We start from the raw sequence: 7598 nt of genomic DNA on the forward strand, positions 1-7598 counted from the left end.
GCAGGAGAATTGCTTGAAACCAGGAGGTGGAGGTTGCAGTGAGTCAAGATCACACCACTGCACTCCAGCCTGGGTGACAGAGCGAGACTCTGTCTCAAAAAAGAAAAGAAAAGAAACCTAAGTACTTCAGGCTGGTTGCATCAGTCGCAAGTACTGTCTGGGGAGGGGGTCCATTTGTGTGTCTGCTTTTCATGGTACCAAACGGGTCTGAGCTGATAATGTGACTTCTAACCTGAGAAGTAGATGCTCAGCTTGAACACTGACTAGGTTCGAGTTGAAAAACAGAACTGGTTTGCTTCCTGAAACAGTTGAAAAAGGGCAAAAAATTGAAATAAAGGGAATTCAGACAAATGGGGTTTTGGCAATTGTCTGATTAGGGTCAGGGGATGTTAGTGTTTCTGTTGAGGGAAAGGAAACTATATGTATATGTATGTGTGTGTGTGAGAGAGAGAGAGAAAGCAAGAGGAAAAACACAGAGAAAGACAGAGAGAGACTGATTACATCACAGGCTGGTGTGATATAGGCACAGAGAGGTTTCCCCAGAATGTACAACCAGGGTGGGCTCTCTGCACTCAAAGGCCTTCTCCAACATTAACCTCCTGGGTTCTACCAATGGCAAAATGTTGAGTGCAGAGGCTCATAGACTTTCTCCATTCACAGCACCTTCATGGTACCCCTAGGCTAAAAGAAAAACCCAACAGAAACAGTTTCATTTATTAAGTAGCTGGGTTCAAACAACTTAATAAGACTTTATGTCCTAACAACTTAGTAACTATCTTGGAAAATAATAATACCTATAAATTGGGGTAAAAATTTTGTTGTTTCATTCTTTTCTTATTTTTATTTTTGAGAGGAAATCTCTGTCACCCATGCTGGAGTGCAGTGGCGCCATCTCAGCTCACTGCAACCTCCGCCTCCTGGGTTCAAGCGATTCTCCTCCCTCAGCTTCCTGAGTAGCTGAGATTACAGGCACCCACCACCACGCCCGGTTAATTTTTGTATTTTAGAGTACAGATGGGGTTTCACCATGTTGGTCAGGCTGGTCTCAAACTCCTGACCTCAAATGATCCACCCACCTCAGTCTCCCAAACTGCTGCGATTACACACACCCGACCTGTTGTTTCATTCTTAAATAACCACAGTAAGGCCAGGTGTAATGGCTCACTCCTGTAATCCCAACACTTTGGGAGGCTGAGGCTGGAGGATCACTTGAGCCCAGGAGTTCAAAACTAGCCTGGGCAACATAACCAGATCCCACCTTTACAAAAAAATTAAAAAAAAAAAAAAAGATAGCTGGGTATGGGGGCTTGTACCTATAGTCCCAGCTTCCTGGAAGGCTAAAGTGGGAGGATGGCTTGAGCCTGAGAGGTCCAGGCTACAGTGAGCTATGGTCATGCCACTGTACTCCAATGTGGGCAACAGAGAAAGACCCTGTCTCAAAAAAAACTTTTTTTTAAAAAACCAACAATAATAGCTTCCTGATGGGCTGAATGCACTTGTTACACTCTGCATAGATTTTCAAAACAAAATCATATTGAGCACTGCTATCCTCCTTTCCTGCTCCACGTTGATTTTAATGCAGTCCCTGCTTTTTATCACAGCAACTCCTAAACACTCAGCTTTGTAAAGGTACAATGTCATGAGTTGAATGCTGGAACTGTGAATTACCTAGCAGAACTAGCAGTTCATGCAGAGCCGGATGGGTGTTGAATAATGCCATTTCCCTGCGGTACCTGAGCACATGTGGGCACTAGCCTTTGGGGACCAGAGCCCTGGTTGGACAACTCTCTGTGTGACCTTGGGCAAGTTACTTTAGCTTATTAGAGTTTCAGTCTTCCCATATATGAAAGGGGATAGCGATAGTACTGACCTCGCAGGGTCTGAGGAAGATTAAATGAAGTTCCTTTCTGTAAAGCATTTAGCATAGTGGTCACTGAGTGGACACGGTGGGTCAGGCTCTGTGGTCAACACTGCATTTGGATTATGGACAAAACTCTGCTGACAGTCCCAGTTTATGATACTATTATTATTATTGGAGACAAGGTCCCACTCTGTCACCCAAGCTGGGTATAGTGGCATGGGCATAGCTCACTGCAGCCTGGAACTCCTGGGCCCAAGTGATCCTCCTGCCTCAGCCTCATGAGTAGTTGGTACTACAGGTGCATACCACCATGCCCAGATAATTTTTTTATTTTTGGGGAGGTGAGGTCTCGCTATGCTGCCCAGACAGGTCTTGAACTCTTGGTCTCAAGCAATCCTCCCACCTTGGTCTCCCAAAGTGCTGTGATTATAGGCATGAGCCACCATGGTCAGCCCCAGTTTATGAAATTATTAGAACCTTTTTCATTCTCAAATTGCTCTGGTTTGGAGGATAAAGCATATGGCCATCCTTCCTTTGCGTTTGTTAACTCATTCAATTCCCCCACAAGTTGCAAACATTGGGATTTGAATTGAGACAGTCTGACTCCAGAGTCTTCGCTCTGAACCACTAGAGCGGTGCATCTTAACTGGGGGAGATTTTGCTGTAACCCCCACCCTCGGACATTTTGTCATGTCTGGAGCCATTTTTAGTTGTCATAACTGGGAGATTGCTACTGACATCCAGTGCCAGGGACGCTGCTGCTAACATCCTACAACGCACGAGACATTCCCCATAACAAAGAATTGTCCAGCCCAAAATGTTGACAGTGCTGAGGCTGAGAAATCCTGTGCTCTTGAGACCTCACAGGACTTTACCTCTTATTTTTAACCCTGTCGTGGGGTCACATCTAGTGGCAAAAGCCAAAAATGTTACCATTTTTTCTCATAGAGGTTTCACCACAACCTCTGTGACTCCTTTAACCAACCCATCAGGCTCCGTTTTGTGTTCAGGCCCCAGATGTGCACAGTTGTGAAATCCCTTTCATACACAGGGCTGGGTGTGGCATCCTCAGGGTAGACAGACCTCACATATTCCTTGGAGACTGGACAGCAGATACCCGTAGGCTGATCCATCACTGTGAAAGTCATATTTATTGCCCATGGTATTAGTTCTTTACCCCTTCCACTCTCAGATAAAACCATAGAAACCGAGACAAGGATCCACTAAGCGTAAATCTGGACAGTCTCGTTTCTAAGCTAAAGAGAAAGACAACATTGCAGATGGCTTCTGTACCTCTTTATATTTCCAACCAAACAGGAGGGGAGAGGTGCACAGGGGACTTTCTCTGTGTATACTTTTCTTTTCTTTTCTCTCCCTCCTTCTCTCTCCCTTTCTTTCTCTCTTTCTTTCTTTCTTTCTTTCTTTCTTTTTCTTTCTTTTTCTTTCTTTCTCTTTCTTTCTTTCTCTCTCTCTTTCTTTCTTTCTTTTTCTTTCTTTCTTCTTTCTCTTTCTTTCTTTCTTTCTTTCTTTCTTCATTTTCTGTCTTTCTTTCTTCTTTCTCTTCCTTCCTTCCTTCCTTCCTTCCTTCCTTCCTTCCTTCTTCCTTCCTTCCTTCCTTTCTTTCTTTCTCTCTCTCTCTCTCTCCCTCCCTCCCTCTCTCCCTCCCTCCCTCCCTCTCTTTCTCTCTTTCTTTCTTTCCTTCTTTCTTTCTTTCTTTTTTTTTCTTTCTTTTGCTTTTTTTTGAGACAGAGTCTCTCTCTGTTGCCCAGGCTGGAATGCAGTGGCGTGACCTTGGCTCACTGCAACCTCCGCCTCCCGGGTTGAAGTGATTCTCCTGCCTCAGCCTCCTGTGTAGCTGGGTTCGAGACCCGCCTTTTTAGTAGACATGGAGTTTTGCCATGTTGGCCAGGCTGATCTCATACTCCTGACCTCAAGTGATCCACTTGCCTTAGCCTCCCAAAGTGCTGGGATTACAGGTGTGAGCCGGTTTTCTTATTTTTCCTCTGGAAAAATATTATAAAGTTGGTATGAAAATGCTTACTGGTTCATTGCTCCCCCTCCAAATCTCTCTGTGAGAGTCTGTCCCTCTGTCTGTGTATGTATGTATCTGTCTGTCTGTCTATACCTATCAGTTCTGAGACATACGCCTTTCCAGGTTCGGGGTATCTCTTTGCAAAATTAGGATATATTATAGAGCAGAATGCAAAGGTTGCTGACCCTCGGGCAAAGATTTCAAGTCTCTCTCCTGCCTCTTTCCTCCCATCTTGTCAAGGTGAGACCTCTCCCAGATCCCCAGGCTCAACTGCCCTGAGCATTCACAGCTGGGTAACCACCTCAGCCAGGCCAGAGTAGGGTGACGGGGAAAGACCACCCTTGTACCCTGATGGTGGTGCAAGGCCCCTTCTTCAAGGAGGCCCACGAGTTCCCAGGTAGACAGGGCACAGGCATTCAGACCAAGGGAATAGTAATGCAAAGGTAGGAAGGCCTGAGAGAGCATCACATGCCTGCGAAGGGGCAAGGGCTCTGGGGTGCCCAGCCCTGTGATCTTCTCCACTGTCCATAGCACACCTATCAGTCAAAAGAAAGGAACCCAAGTAGAAGCTGGAAAATAAGAGCAAGACTCAAGTGTTCAGCTGCCTGTTTGGAAGTTGTTCACACACTAGGGGCCCAGGGCAGGGATCATACCATGTCTACTTTAAACAAGATATAGTGGCCAGGCCACAGCTAGCACACTCAAAGCTTTACAGAAGTTAGAAAAATAGGGACTTCCCTGAACAGATGAGTTGGAAGGCATTCCTTCCCCAGGGTTGATGCAGCCAAGGTTCTGGGCATGGCCAACAGGGTCTGGCTGAGCCCCTGTGTGTGCCCCTCAGGTGGGAGTCCTGGGCAGGCTGAAACCTGCACTGTGGTTAGAGGTGGCTGTGCCTCGTGGTTTGTGGGCTTGTGAGCAGCAATGGCCCTTCTCACTGGCTCTCTCTGCCCACTTGATTGCAGTTTCTGCTCAAGCCCTCAAAGCCCACCCCATACCTGAAATCACCTTTGCGAGATCATAACTGAGGAAATTACGACAGGGAAAGAAATCAGACCTAACTGACTCCATCTTGCTTCTAACCTTCAAGCAAGCCGTCCTTGTTCATTCCTGGTCATAGACCAAACTAACTTTGGGAAGGAATTCAGTTCATGGTTTGACTCTGAAACAAAATTGATAGCAGCCCTTTTCCCTAAAAGACCCTCTTCTTGCCTGGGGACTAGTCTGCCTTTGCAGGACTAACAAATTAGCTACAAGATTAGAAATTACAGTTTAGACGTCATGCTGGCTCCAAGATTCTGAATCTCCCCAAATTGCTCCTGGGGTAACATCACTATTGCAAAACCTAAGATGAGTGCTTGAAATATTCTGCAGACCCTGCACTCCATGGACCAGCCAACACCACCCAGACCGGTAATCTGGCTCAACCAGTTCTGCCATCACACCCAGGAATAGAAAACAGCAGGAAAAACTCACTTCGACCCTCTATGATTCCATCTCCAACCTGACCAATCAGCTCTCCCCACTTCCCAAGCCACTACCCGCCAAATTATCTTTAAAAGTTCTAATCCACAGATGTTCGTGGAGACTGATTTGAGTAATAAAAAAACTGCAGTCTCCTACACAGCCGGCTCTGAGTGAATTACTCTTTCTCCATTGCAATTCCCCTGTCTTGAAAAATGAGCTCTGTCTAGGCAGCAGGCAAGGTGAACCCACTGGGCAGTTACATACCCTATCACAGGGGCGGCATCGACGGGGCAGGGCTCATGTGTGAGTCCCACTGAGCCGGCTTTGTCTGCCTGGGAGTGTCTGCAAGCTCATTTCTGCGGCAATCTCGCCTGAGAAGATGAAGAAAGGAGAGCAAGGGCCAGCCCTTTAGCAACTGTTGGGAGGGGCGGTGTCCTCACATTGGACGGCCAGGCCTGACCACTGTCGCTGGAGTCCTGGGGTGACTAAACTCTGTTCCTCCCAGGCAGACAAAAGAGATGAAGCCATGCCTCAAAAAGCCCCAGTGCCCTGAGGAGGCCTTAGGAGTCAATAGTCCAGAAAGGATCAGCCCCCCCCACTGCTGAGGTAACTTTGGGGAAGAAGGAACAGTGAGGAGTAGGGGGACTGGCAAGGGGGCCAGAAAGAACAATAACAATAATAGTAGTAGTGGTCGGGTGCGGTGGCTCACACCTGTAATCCTGGCACTTTGGGAGACTGAGGTGGGCAGATCACAAGGTCAGGAGTTCAAGACCAGCCTGGCCAACATGGTGAAACCCCATCTCAACTAAAACAACTAAAATTTTGAGGTGGTATATCACTCTGTCACCAGGCTGGAGTGCAGTGACATGATCTCGGCTCACTGCAACCTCTGCCTTCTGGATTCAAGTGATTCTTCTGCCTCAGCCTCCCGAGTAACTGGGACTACAGGCATGCGCCACCATGCCCTGCTAATTTTTACATTTTTAGTAGAGATGGGGTTTCACGATGTTGGCCAGGATGGTCTCGATCTCTTGGCCTCATGATCTACCCACCGTGGCCTACCAAAGTGCTGGGATGACAGGCGTGAACCACAGTGTCTGGCCACTACTACTAATTCTTTTTTTTTTTTTTTTTTTTTTTTTTTTTTTGAGATGGAGTCTCACTCTGTCACCCAGGCTGGAGTGCAGTGGTGCGATCTCAGCTCACTGCAACCTCTGCCTCCTGGGTTCAAGTGATTCTCCTGCCTTAGTGTCCCAAGTGGCTGGGAGTACAGGCACGTGCCACCACACCCAGGTACTTTTTGTAATTTTAGTAGAGACAGGGTTTCACTATGTTTCACAGGTTTCACATCTGCAGTACAAGATGTGGCTTCACCGAAATTCCACACATCCCAAGGAGACCATTAGCCAAGATATTGCAGTGTTGCGCGATTCCTCTTGCATCACTTTCTCTCTTTTTGGCTTCTTTATTAGCTCTATGTTTCCATTACAAAATGCAAGAAAAATATAAATTTGTCCATCATTCTTCCACACAGCAATAACCCTGTGAGATTGTGCTGTGTAACTTTCCAGTGTGTTTTCTGTACATCCAGGGCTGTCTGTATGCCTACAGGTATTTTATAAAATGGGAGTTATGTTGTACACACTATATTGTAATATGCATTTAAAAATTGTTTCTAGGACCCAGCGCAGTGGCTCATACCTGTAATCCCAGCACTTTGGGAGACTGAGGTGGGTGGATCACCTGAGGTCAGGAATTCAAGACCAGTCTAGCCACTATGGCGAAACCTCGTCTCTACTATAAATACAAAAAATAGCTGGGCGTGGTGGCGCATGCCTGTAGTCCCAGCTACTTAGGAGGCTGAGGCAGGAGAATTGCTTGAACCCAGGAGGTGAAAGTTGCAGTGAGTTGAGATCGCGCCACTGCACTCCAGCCTGGGCAGAGTCTCACTCTGTATCAAAGAAAAACAATTTTTTTCCAGTCACATTATTTTTCTATTCTATCCCTCAGTTTCCTTAATGCACGCAACTGTCCTGTGCCATATTTAGGCCCCAGCTTGGCTGCAAGGTGAAAAGACACAGCTATGCACCACATCCACCCTCCAGCAATAGCTCTCAGAGGCCAGGCTCTGCTTTAGTCTCCACTGGTTTAAAGTGAAATGGGAAAAGTGTCGACCATGTAGTTTTCCCCAAGGTTAACCACATCCATTTCTACTTGCAAGATTATGTCCTCCATATTTTG

Source organism: Rhinopithecus roxellana, chromosome 11, assembly GCF_007565055.1.
Source record: "Rhinopithecus roxellana isolate Shanxi Qingling chromosome 11, ASM756505v1, whole genome shotgun sequence".
Taxonomy (NCBI): domain Eukaryota; kingdom Metazoa; phylum Chordata; class Mammalia; order Primates; family Cercopithecidae; genus Rhinopithecus; species Rhinopithecus roxellana.